A 14341-nucleotide genomic window follows, 5' to 3' on the forward strand; every position below is an offset into this window, starting at 1 on the left:
CGGAGGGCTATAAAAACCTTCTTGTTTTAGCTGTTTTGTTTTATTCTCCTGTTGTGTTACGTTCTACCTTGTCTCTGCGCCGGGACGCTCCTTGGCTGGAGTATCTGTGCGCATAATAAATTACCGTAACAAATAAATTACTGTAACTGTCAGGATGGCTCAGTGAATTAAGATTTCGCTTCTGAGATATGCAATAATTTGCAGGTCAAAATTATAAGGTTAAAATCAAGTCAAAGTTGACTCAGGCTTCCATCCTTCCCAGATCACTAAATTGAGTATCATTCGATTTGGTGATAGTGCCATGTCGTATGTACAGATGTTGAGTACCGATTATGAATGCTCCAGATGGTGATGAGGTATTACCACACAGAGTAAATACGGCACCATGGGTGAGGTATTTACTTTAAAAAAAAATGATTGCATTTTTTTATTGGAGTTGTATAACACATACTACAAAAACCAAACAGCTCAGGTACAGGATGATATATCACAACACGATTATCTTACATAGCAATCATGAAAATCACAATACAATTGAAAGATCTTGTATTTCCCTACAGTGCACAGTTAATTATGCATCTTTATTTGGTAACAGATCCGGATTAGATCTCAGAAAGTTTTTTAAATAATGTACAATACTCTTTAGGCTTAGATGTTGTTGGGAGTTCCTCTTCATATATTTTAAGTGTGTCTCTGCAATACGCCAAGTCCGTTATCCATTGTTTACGGCTAGGGAATTGTTTCTGTCCCAGTGTTTATATTTGCCTCTTTGCCAATGATAGTGCCACTGCACACAATTTACGCTTCGCAGAGCGCAGATGTTGTTCAAGCCCCAGTAGACAAACTTTTATTGAACATTCGATTGTAGTTTCCAGTATTCAACGTAATGTATTTATGACATCCTCCCAGTACTCCCTAACTTTGGGTCAGTGCCATGCTAAGTGTATAAAATCAGTGTTATCTTTCCCACATGGACAGCAGTTTGCATCTGCCCGTAGACCGCATTTTTGTAATTTAAGTGGGGTATGGTAGATTTGATATAGATATTTATAGTGTATTATGTGTAGGTTACTGTTTGGGGTAAGCTTTACTGTCAGTGCACAGCAGCTATGTCAATCTTCGTCAGTTAATGGCGACTCAAGCTGTGCATTCCACCGCCCTCGAGCCTTATTAGTTTTTCCGCTATATCTTCTTGCAATAATTTGTATAATTTGGTTATCATATGGGCATTGCTTGGGTTGGTTATGATCATTTGTAAGGCTGACAAAGTTGGTGGCTCAGCTGGAAAGGTGGGATAGTGATATTTAATTGCTCCCTTCAGTCTGTGATATGCATATTTAAAAAGCAGCGTTTGATTGCTTATATAACTTAGTTTATTTTGGTCAATAAACATTCCGTTGTTATATATCGCCCCTTGTATCTATACCGACCTGTTGCAGCATTGTCATACCATCTGCCTCTTGTGTCACAGAGATAGAGGGGTATTGCCGCAAGGCCAATGCCGGAGCATACAGTGGCATCTTATGTGCTAGTTCCCCCATGCTTTGCTATTAGTGATTCTGATAGTATTGATTTCATCCTTAGTTATATTCATGCATTGGTGCTGCATTATGCTTCGGAGTGAGATGGGATGAGCATCTCCATCTTCTACTGCTATATGTGGCAAAAATCGAATTTGGTGGTACCAGTAGTGCGCATATTGTGCTTGTGCGCATAGATAATGAAGTAGAAAATCCAGTACTGCGAACCCTCCTTTCTCATATGGTAATGTTAGTGTTTGCATTTGTATGTGTGCCTGCTTCCCTTCCCATATGAGACACTTGATGTTTACAGTCAGTCTTTTAAAGACTTTTAAAGACCAGTGATGGTGGTGGTTTTGGGATGTTATTAAACAGAATTTTGGGAGTATAACCATTTTAACAATGGCCATTCTGTACGCCAACGACAATGGTAGGGTGAGGTATTTACTTGGTGCTATAAATACCTCTTATTCGTAGTTTCCCTCAGCCGGTGGGGCATTACATTTGAATTTTAGTGCACCAAATGCAGCAAGATTCACTAATTAATAGATATTGTAAATTGCAAAAGGTTTGACCTGCTGAAATCTACTGTGGGAAATTGCAGTCGAGGAAGTAATGTTATTTAACTACCCACTTGTGTTCGGGACCCCTAAGTGGCAGAGACATGGTATGAAGCACTAGATAAAAAACAAGTTCTTTAGAATTGGGTAGACAGACTGGTAGGTTGAGGCCATGATAATAGGTTCAGGGCTAAATTCTGATCCCTGTGCAAATAGGAGCTTGTTCTGCTATCGAAATTAAGAGCTGTGGGATAATTATTAAACACTGGCACAATGTATTGGGAGACAAGCCCAAATTTACAGAATCCTATGTCTTATTTATTGGTTCTGCATTTTATGCTACATTTCCAAATTGAAACCTCAGAATATGAGGTATTTACCACAACCAGTAAATCTCTCAAGCTTTGGTGATAGTGTCTACAGAGTGCGGTAAATACTCCACTTCATGCAGCCCAAATCATAACCAAGAGGTGCACTGGCCACTCCAAGAACATTACCCATGTCAGCAATATTATAAACAAGCCTTTGCAAAGCAATAGTTAAAACATTTGCGAGGGTTTATGCTGTTGGCATTGTAAATGACAATGCCTTTTATTTTATTTTATAACACATAAATAAAAGACATTGTCTTTTACAATGCAAATAGCTCAAACTCTTGTAAATGTGAAACCTATTCCACTTCAAAGAAGCGGTCACAATTGTCCCGGGCTGCTTGGAAAGTAAAAGTGAGCATGGCGCGCTGAATGTTGCAGGAAAGCATGTCGTGCCTGCCGTAGGATAAACGCATTAAAGAAAATAGTGCTTACAGACTAAATAAGACATACTGGGTAACACCAGAAGTAAAAGGGCCAGTCCTCATGGGAGGTTACAAAAGAAGACAAAGCGGTACTAAGGAGGGACTAACAAGCCTATTAGCGAATCAGAAGACATCATTTACAAACGTCAATGACACAAGCCAATGAAAAATATGGGAAGAGAGTGGGGAGAGCTCCAAGTCCATACTCAAATACAGCATGCCTCGCAGAGCAGCGCATGCGCTGCCCAGGCTCGACCTACAAATGGTTCTATGTGACCCCAGCTATGAGAAAACAGTTTTCATGATGAGCCCTTGAAGCTATTTTGGCTGGGTACATTAGAGTTATGTAAGAGCTGGTGGTGCTCTGTAACTGTGAACAGAATTAAAAGCATTGTTTTAGTAGTATCCTGCCAGCTGGGATGTATTAAAGCACAAGGGCAGACCTAGCACTTTCCCATGCAATTATAGCACATGGTCTCAAGGTTAAACTAATGCTATTGTGTGTCATTCCATGTGGAGTGGGATAGATCACAGTCCGCATCCTTATGGTTTTCAAGCAGGCCTGTAGAAGTTCAAAGACAAAGGATTCCCTTTAAATAATTCAAGTGCTTCTTTTATTATGAGTCTGGAAAGTGTCTGTGACAGGCCACTGATAAAAATGACAGCCTAGGGGTCGATTTGATACCAGATGTCAGGTCTACAGAGTGTCAAACAATTAATTTACAGGATTTACAAAATATTATGATTAGCTAGTTCCAATTCCTCCAGATGTTCTGTATCGCGTAAATGATCTTCTTGGAAAGCAGCAATAGCAAACGGAACACATGTGCTGGGACTTTGTTGGAAAATGAATGAAAACCAGCCATTGCTCATTACATTTCTGGTAAAGTGTGATACTTGTGCCCTAAATGCCTTGATTTTTCCACACACAAATACACACACACATAGACACATATATTTTTATATATATAAATATGCCTACTACCGTTTGCACCAACCCAAATAAGACAGAGTAGGTCATGAAGGTCTGGTGCTCCACTATCAGTTTCAATCAACTGATCCTCATTAGAAACTAGAAACGCGCTGCACATTGGTACTGATTGCAAAACTATTTTTTTTTAATTCTCCCTGGGAAAATACATTTTCTACATTTTGGAAAACAATACCTGTGTGCAGTGCATTTCTTCTGAGGAATAGTACATTGAAAAAAAGGGGGCGTCCAGAAATGTAGTTTCCCAATGCAATTTCAATAGGGATTTTTGGAACACGCTTCAGGCACTGCTAAATACCTCATATATTACATCACTCATGGCATGTTCTATGCCTCCATTGATGACATCAAGGCAACATTTGAAATTACATCATTGACAACAACACTGCATGGTGAGGGTCCTAGTAATAATTAATTTAGGGTACATGTTTTAGTTACTTGCCCAAGAGGGACTAGGCATTTCCCTGTAGTCACACTTACCCCAAGGGTACAATGCTTCTTGTCACCTAAGGTGCCTCTCCTCTACCGAACAGGACCGGTGGTCCTAGGAACCAATTTAGGGCTAGCAGGGAGTCAGGCCTGATTCCCTCAGTGTGAGCAAAACCACCAGACGGAGCGGCTGCGCGGCTGCCAGTCCTTCAAATCACAGAACCGATTTATGCGGTCTTTACTTCAAGTCCGGTGGCTCCAACTCTGTGGGCGTCACCTCTTACCAGCACACTTCGCCCCGGTCATCTCTGTTGTCGCTTATTAAATTACTTTGATTCGTCGACCAGGCATCCCCTCGGATCAATATCCATGTGTTCCCTGCCGCGCCTTTAATTGAAGACATCATACTCAGCGTGGGCCCCCATCTCTCCCAGACTCCTTCCTGGGAGTCATCGCTGTTGCCGCAAACTCATTAACTCCAACAAGCCATTCAGGCATTGCTTGGAACCAATAGCCATTTTCCACTGCCCCGTCCCCAACTATAGACATTACTGCCAGCGCCCAACGTTGATTCAGCTACTAATGTATCGCCACACCGGCCCCCGGCCAGGTGTTCTAATTCCTCTTGCTCATATTCCCACTGTCCTGATGATGATCTTTAGCCTATGAGATTGAAACGCCGTCGACTTCCTACAACAAGAAACTCCTTATAATGTATCAAATTGGTTCTTAGGAGTTTCTACTTTCTGTCAATGCAATGTATATATTTTAATATTCACCTCCACTCGCCACTTCACGCTTGCTGTCACTTTGTGTGAGCACCTGAACTATTTTCGTATATTGTTGCTAAAACACATAAAATGTGTGTTATATAACTCCCTTGTGTCCCTGTTGAGTAACTACCTCACTGTTCTTTATGACATTAATTTCCCTATATGTCCACTAAATACAGGCATATTGTTTCAATACAACCTTAATTCTACTTTTTGCATTCTCATTGGAACCTCTTGGCCACTTAGAAACCACTGTTTTCCTAAAATAAACACTGAAGAAAGAAGTCTGACCCATTAGGGCATGTATATTTCCGTTAAAACATATAGGCAAAAGTTCTAGATGAAGAAAGCATTAAGTTCCAAGATACATCCAGCGTTTGATATTTTAACAATGTCACTAAGGGTTGATTCATGTATGAGTAGTTGCACTTTTTGTGGTGTAGATGTTTTGCATTGGGAGTATATGTAATGGCTAAGTGAATAGAAACTTTCATTCTCTTTGGTTGTGAAAGAAAATATGCAATTTATTGTTTCCTGAGGGGGAGAGTTATAGCTACCTGAGCAAACTATAACTGGTGAATTTCAGTGGTTTTGCATGTTTAAGCGATATGTTGTCACTGAAACTCTCACCTAAGTATAACATTACTTTAACCTTTGTTTTCTTCAGTGAATTTATCGTTTTTTTTAAACATGAAGTAATATTTTGTACCATACGTAAAGTCAACCCTGCTTCCTACCCTAAGCAGGCCCGGTGGCTAACCATCCTCCAGGCAACCAACCCCACACTACGCATGGCCTTCTGCTGTGCGCAGTGGGGGTTAACCACAGGGCATGACCGGCAGCCAGACCCTGTGGCCAACCCATCTGCAGACAGCCAAGCTTGTGCATTCACAGTCATCCCCCGGGGCTGACTCACATTAATAAGGGAAGGGAGGCCACGTGACACCCTCCCCAAGACTACATAGGACCCAGGGACCCCATCCCCCAGGGCCAGAGGTAGGTGTGCCAGGGCGCACTTGGGGCACCCACAAACCAAATGTTGGGGGCCATGGGGGATGCCCCAGGTCTCCTGCTGCCCCAACCGGCTCCCCAAATCCTGCAGGAGCCGGCATTGCTCCCGTCCAGAGAGAGTAGCTGTTTTTTAGGTCTCGCCTGTCGATGCGCATGCGCATCGAGCAAGCGAGAGTATTGGGACTTATCCACTCTTTATCCACACTGCAAGGAATCGTGGCGATTCCTTGCAGTGCCCGTAACTTTTAAGCTCAATGCGCATGCGCATTGAGCTTAAAAGCGCGTGCACGTCCGTCTTGGTTTACCCGCTCCGCCCCCTCCCCTTCCCGCCGTCTCGCATTTCCCCTGCCGCATCAAAGGCTTTCACGGCCGGCCGGCCATGCTTTCAGTTTCACGACCGGCCGGCCGTGTGAACCGATCGGGCCGTTAATTTGTGCCTTTATTATTGCATTCAAGTCTGTTGGTATAACCATACACTGGCAGACCCAAACACGATGCCACAGATCGCCATACCGAGTAACTTAATATGGTGGCTGATATAGCCACTGCGGTGGTAATACGCGCATTCTAGCACTTGGAATGCTCTTTCCTTTATACTTGAACTTCCGGTTCCTTCGTTAAACATTGCGGCCATACCGCGGTGCCAACGGAAGGCTATGGGACTGCACGCTGTCATATTCAGGTATTGATCGCCTAGAAGCCACTTTCTTTATAAGATATTCTTATTTCTAGAGTAGTACCACTGATTATTTTTTCGACGTGTCTCATTTAGTGCGCAGTTAGCGGGCCAGATATTGAGTCCGTTTTTTGACACAAGACGATTCAGCTCATACTACACGGGTAAGCGCACATTTTTTAACACACGCATGTTCAACCGAAGCACTAACGATTCACTTTTCTCTCCGAAGGGGTGCCCTTTGATTTCTATAACTCCTCAACTCATCACGTACACACTGATTTCTCAAGACAGATATGTATATATCTGAAAGATAGCATTAACTACTGAATATGGTCCTTACAATTACGTCCCTTTTGGCGCGAGATAATTCAGCTCGGGAAATACGGATAAAAGCGCTGATACTAACACATGCACTTTTAACCCAGGAATTCACGGGAAAACTTTTTTTCTCTGGATAAGTGCACTTCTAATTTTAACTGTCCAATGTATTACATACACACTGGTAGTTGGCGTTGGAAATTGCCCTATTGCATTTCCAATGGCGTCTCGCATTTCCCCTGCCGCATCAAAGGCTTTCACGGCCGGCCGGCCATGCTTTCAGTTTCACGACCGGCCGGCCGTGTGAATTACATTCCAAAGCCCGCTCTCCTTGCTCCGCCCCCTGCTCCGGCCGAGACGCATTTCTCCTCCCTCCTCCCCCCTCCTGGGTCAGGTTACCCTGCTTTCTAGTTATCACTTCCAACTGTTCCCGTGTACTCTTTTGCCACATATCGCTGCCTCTGCCCCCCTCTGTTCTCAGCCCTCTCCTTGCCCTGTTTCCATCGCCCCTTCCTGCCCCGTGTTCCACTCCTATGTGCACACATCTACCATCCCAGCATCCTTCTGTTCTTGTATCCCCTCTTTGCACTGTATTTTAATCCCAACTTCCTGTGTTCCACTCGGTGTGCTCATCTGCCCCCTCACCCCCTATAGTCATCCCTCTTTTTGCCCTGTTTTCATCACCCCATCTTGCCCCCAGTGTTGCACTTTGTGTACTCATCTGCCATTCCTCGCCTCCCTCTGCTTTCATCCTTTTCCTTGCCTGGTGTTTTCATCGCCCCTTTTTGCCCCCTGAGTTCCACTTCTCTGTGCACACATGTGCCACCCTCTCTTCTCGCCTTCTCCTTGTGTTTTCATCACCCCTTACTGTCATGTTTTCCACTGTTTGCTCATTTGCCACTAACTGCTGCCCCCTGTCCCCATCTGTTCTCCCCCCACTCATTGTCGATGTTTTCATCACCCTTCTCCTTCTCCTGTGTTTTTATCGCCATTTACTGTCATGTTTTCCACTGTTTTCTCATTTGCCACTAACTGCTGCCCCCTGCACCCCTCTGTTCTCACCCCTTCCTGCCCCCTGTTTCCCACTATGTGCCCTGTCTGCCACTCCTCGCGCCCCCTGCACAGCTCTGTTCTCTCCCTTCTTCTTGCCATGTATTTTCATCACCCCGTCCTGTCCCGTATTCCACTCCGTGTGCCCATCTGCCGTCCTAGTCATCCCTCTTCTTGCCCAGTGTTTTCATCACCCCTCTCTGCCTTTCCCAATACTCTAAACCCTATAGCTGAAACCTCCGACGTCACCACGCGCTTCTAGTTCCTCCCCAAAGCTAGCTTGGTTTCACGGACGCATTCTGTACTAATATTTTTTTTTAAGCGCCTCGCTCCTCACATTGCAATAAACTGTTTGCTGATGAAGTGCTGTGAACGTATTGACGTGTCCGTGTTTTCATGTATGTGCCTAGCATGGCCGCGGTATGTTCCTTTGTGGTCACTGTCCTAATTCCTTAAGTGTTTCCAGCGCATATGGTTTATTGTTTTTGGCGATAGTGTGAATTTTGTGACGGGCAGTCCCCTCCATGGTGCTCGTGTTTTGCTGTTAGGTTTCGCAACCTTACCCCCTCACGTGTGTCTGGTTACAGCTGAAATGTCGTCATCGAGTTGGCGGGATGACTGGGCGTGTGAAGTGACCTACAGGTCACTAGGTCGAGTCCCTGCAGGGCCGACACAGCCCTTCATTCTCCCGAAGCCATTAGTTGAGCTCTATTAAATTGGTGTAATAGGTGACGCCTTTTCAGCACAGCGCTTAGGAGTTACAGTCTCTGTGCATATGAGCTGTAAGCTGAAACCTCCGACGTCACCACGCGCTTCTAGTTCCTCCCCAAAGCTAGCTTGGTTTCACGGACGCATTCTGTACTAATATTTTTTTTTAAGCGCCTCGCTCCTCACATTGCAATAAACTGTTTGCTGATGAAGTGCTGTGAACGTATTGACATGTCCGTGTTTTCATGTATGTGCCTAGCATGGACGCGGTATGTTCCTTTGTGGTCACTGTCCTAATTCCTTAAGTGTTTCCAGCGCACCCTCACCCACACTCACCCTCACTCACCCTCAACGCCTCACCCTCACTCACCCTCAACACCTCACACTCACTCACCCTCACCCTCTCTCACCCTCTACCCTCACTCACCCTCAATACCTCACCCTCACCCTCACTCACCCTCACCCTCACTCACCCTCACTCACCCTCACCCTCACTCCCCCTCACCCTCACTCACTCTCACCCTCACTCACCCTCACTCTCACCCTCACTCACCCTCACTCACCCTCACTCTCACTCACCCTCAACCCCTCACCCTCACTCACCCTCAACCCCTCACTCACCCTCACTCACCCTCACCCACCCTCACCCTCACTCACCCTCACTCACCCTCAACCCCTCACCCTCACACAGTGCAATAGGTCTCGGAGCATTTGAGTTAGAGCTTTTAGAAATGTTTATGGCTTTTTTTTAATTCTTTAGCATTGGCTACAGGAAACAAAAATGCTAAAGATTTACAAAAAACCCATAAGCAATTCTAAAAGCACTAACTCTAATGCTGCGAGACCTATTGCATTTCCAATGCTTGTTTGCATGCTCTCTCTGGTTGGGAGCAATATCTGTTCTGGTTCCCTGTGGGCAGGCAAACTGAACAGAAGTGTTCTTGCAGCCGGCCGGAGGATGTTTCATTCTCCCGCCGGGTGCAAGCAATAACTTTAACTCGCCACTCTACCATGCACTGTGTTCTCACAAATTATGTGATTTGCGATGTCATAAGTGTTGGTATGAATGCTATAATTTGAGATGGTAAAGGTGATGTAATATGAAAGGGGATAAACAGTGCACGGAGAAGGGGCAAGTTATAGTTAAAGTAGTGTAGCTATTGAGTTCAATACACTGTTTGGAAGTGCGAGAGTTATAAACATTTGAAGGTGGTGTATAAATTATAAATTGAAGGTAAAACTGCATTATTAGAATTTCCAACGATTGTGTCGTTTCATTTTGGTTTGAATTGAAAGAATAAATAAATTTTCATTGGATTTCTTTAAAAAAAAAAATTGCATACAAACCATTGACCAGATTATCTGCAACGGTTCCCTGATACGGACTCCCCACAACGCAATCCTGGAGATATATCCAGCTACAACACTGTTTGTGGCAGTCTTTCTGGCCCACCCCATGGATTCTGTCCTCATCTCCGGTGCTGTCATTTCTTTTCATCTGGGGAAAGTCCAAAGGGGTAATGTTCGGCCTGTATGGGGTGCTATCATCCTACTGCTTCTCGACCCCCGTGGGGCAGACGCTACGTGCCAGATGGCAGGAATGGCTGGCGATCACTGATGAAGATGACAAATGGGTGGATATATTAGAAGCCCTGGACAAAGGCGCAAGAGAGGCAAGGATGAAATTCTGCCTCTTTTAAAAAAAAATGTATTGACATTTTCAAGAAAAAGTCATTTTACAATACAACAGGCCAGCATAGTATCAAAACTGTACAAGGGTTGAACGAGCCCCAGTCTACACAGTACATAATACATCTGTAATTGCACCCACCTCACTCATCCACATCCAATGTAAAAATACCTATTTATCGTGTATTCACATAGCTGTTAGCATTAGCAGAAATAAACAAACGGATTAAGCTCTCGGTCCATAATATCACATAGAGGGTCCAATATATCTCCAACTCAGTCTTATAACTCCGCGTTCTCAGAGTTTTCAGGAAGGGGAGCAGACTCAAAAGCAAATGACAAACTATATCCCATCACTGCGGTGCCTCAGTCTGAGTTTCGTCCGCATTTGCCTCCTCAGTAGCTTCGTATTGTTGCTGCACCCAGGTCAGGAATGGCCCCCAATATTTTGAGGCCTAGAAGTAGAGGGCATAAACTCCCAGAATGAGTTTAGCTGCGTGTGACCATATGTAACATCCGCAAGTCATCCCTTGATGAAGGGCACCCTTCTCCTGCCCCAGTGGACTGCGACTTGCCTTTTGGAGAACAATAAAAGGAGTGCATGCAGTTTACATAACTTAGGCGGTGTGTTCTTAACATAACCTAACAGGGCTAGAGTGGGGAACGGGGCGTTTGTGGTGCCTAAAATTTGATTTACTGAGGTGAAAACATATGACCAAAATTCAGCAATTTTGGGACAGTCCCATGCTACATGTTAAAATGAGGCGGGAGTGTATGCAGCACCAGCAGCTCTCATTGTCCTTGATGCCATGCGATATTGACTCACAGGTGTTCTATAAAATCTATGTAAATATTTAAAGTGAATTAATCGAAGCTTGTAGTTTGGGGAGAGCTCTGTAAGCTGCCCACAGCAGAATTCCCACTGGGCTTCAGTCAATGTAATAGCAAGTTCACTGTTCCTTTTCTGCATGAACTTAGGTGTCACCAACGAGGCAGTGTGTTGCATGTTTGTGTACAGTCGCATAATGAGTTTTCGGGGAGCTGGGGCTCTCAACAGGTTCTCCAATGCGTGCAGCCTCGAAGGGGCCAACTGGAACCCTTCCCAAAGGGCGCAGCAAGCTGCTCGTAGTTTATGATATAGGAGGAGCTCGGCAAATGACACCGCTTGTCCCTCAATCGCCTCTGGGAGGGGTTTAAACGTATCTCCCCGATATATATCAGCGAATGTGTGGAGTGCCATCTTTCGTTCCAGCGTTTTACTGACCCCATCCTGGATGCAAGGCAGCACTGGATTCTGCACTAGGGGGATGGAAGGGGCATACCGCACCGGAATGTACGCTCGCTTGCGCAGCTCGTCCCAAGCCCAATGCATTGTCCCAGCGGTATCTATATCTCCACATGTGCAACGTACTTGTTGATAAATCACTACCTTAAGTGGGATAGGAGATATGGCATCAGTATCGACTGTGACACGTGGCTGGAAGGGCGTTGGGTGGACCAAATAATATCCTTTGCTTCCAGACCTCCCTGCTTTAACAGATGTGTGAGCAAATCCCAGGATGTTCTAGCCTGTCCGCCTATCCACACCAGAGAAATCATCTGCGACTTCAGGTTATTAAAGAATTGCTGCTTGAGGAGGATCAGTATATTAATGAATAAATATAAAAACTTCGGTAGCACAACCATTTTGGCTAGTGCTATCTTCGCGGCCAGAGAGTGTGGTAACTTAGACCACATCTTAACCTACTCCTCTAACCACGTAATGGCCCACAAATAATTTAAATTCCACACCTCCTGCGTGTCCCGCCTTATCCGAAACCCAAGTACTTAACCGCCTTCGCCTCCCATCTCAGAGGAAACTCAGATGTCATTGGGGCGTGCCATCTGTCAATGGAAATATCACCGATTTGGCCTAGTTAATGAAAATGACAGCCAAACCTCCGAATCGGATAAACTCCCTCAAAATGGGGTCTAGATTCTCCTCTGGGTTGACAAGGTAAAGAGTCACATTGTCTGCATAGAGGGAAATCAGTAAGCTCCGGGAACTGAACCCTATGCCTCGGGCAGTGTGATGTTGCCTGATCCTGGCAGCCAATGGCTCCATCGCAATTGCGAAGAGAAAAGGAGAAAGAGGGCACCCCTGCCTTGTGCCACGCAAAATTGGAAAGGGTTCTACGAGTAAACCATTCACCCTGATCCGAGCACTGGGTAAGGTGTATAATAGCCTCATACGGTTGATGAAGAGTGGGCTAAACCCCATGGGACCTAGAATTGCAAATAAAAATGGCCATTCGAGCGAGTCGAATGCCTTGGTGGCATCTAAAAATACAGTCGCGGCTCTGACGTCTGGGTGCAAATAATGCAGCACCGAAAATATAGTTGGTAAATTGTAAGAAGTTGACCTCCCGGGGATGAAGCCCGATTGGTCAGGGAGTGCAACAATGGGGAGCAGGGCTGCAATCTGTTTGCAATCAGCTTCGCTAGGATTTTAACGTCCACATTTATCATCAATAGTGGTCGGTAAGAGTCTAACTCGAATTCAGACTTCCCAGGCTTTAAAAGGTTGATGATGATCGCTTCCCTCATGGACTGAGGCAACACACCCTCTTCCATAGCTTCCTCTTATATCTCCAGCAGTCGCGGGGCCAGCTCCTCCACGTATGTCTTATAAAAAGCCATGGTCAGGCCATCCGTCCCAGGGGCCTTATGTAACGGTAATTTTTTTATAACCTGGGTTACATCTTCTACAGTAAATGAAAGTTTCATATACTCTCTATGGTTATGGTTAAACCAGACCAATGCCAGTGAGTCAAGGAACTCTTGTAGTCCCTCGGGACACGCCTCTTGTGTAGTAGTGTATAATTGGGAATAGAAAGAGGAGAACATGTCCAGAACTTCTGCCTGGCTTCTGACAACGGCTCCTTGCGGGGTTTGTATTTCATGGATAAATGCCGTGGACTGGGGGGTCGGATCGTACCAGCTAACGTGCGGTTCGGTGAGGTTCTTCGATTTCTGACTTCGTCCCGTATCTAGCCACCGTTTTGTGTCTTGCCACCATTTTGTGTTGCCCTCACTCAGGCAGCACGGCGGACGGTGTGTTTTTGCATTTTCCTGCTGCTGCGTGTCCTTACAATTAAAAAGTAACTCAATTGCCCTTGTTTACGAAACCCGATGTCAGGGTCTGGCTGAGTTCGTTAATCAATGTCTGGCTTGATTGATCCCTGTCTCGACCGACTATTTGCCTTCTTTTACTCTTTCCTTATACTATCTTATCCGACTGGTCTTCGCTATTCTCTCCTTCTATTCTCCTATTACACAACTATCCTTTGAGGTACACAAATACGTCCTGCCACCTGCAAGAAGGGATTGTTGATGCTATCACTGATTAATTTGGTGGGAGGGGTAACACATGGGGTCTGAGAGAGGGGCGTATTTGAGACACCTGATAGCTTGTTTTCCAACTTTTCTCCTTGGTTCGTTTTGTATGTGTAAGGAGTGAGATGCTGTAAATATATTCCTATAAAAGATTGTGCGCCACAGATTGAAGTGGCAGTCTCCTTAGAACCCACCTTGTGTGTAACTTCTGGGATAACTGTGCTTAGCTGCAGCTAATAAACCTGGCTTCCATGCTCAACGGAGTGTCTCGTGTCTCTGTTTTACAAGGCAGGTGAACTCGGGGATTAAGGCGTGCCCTGCGCCGCCAGGCCCATAAGGCCCGGTTCTCCAACTGGCGCCCAATGTGGGGACGTTTCAGTGGTAGTGGTTCAGCCCGTGGGTCATGAAAAGCCCCGCAAGAAAATTCTGGAGGATTCGCGAG

Source organism: Lissotriton vulgaris, chromosome 10 (genome assembly GCF_964263255.1).
Source record: "Lissotriton vulgaris chromosome 10, aLisVul1.2, whole genome shotgun sequence".
Taxonomy (NCBI): Eukaryota; Metazoa; Chordata; class Amphibia; order Caudata; family Salamandridae; genus Lissotriton; species Lissotriton vulgaris.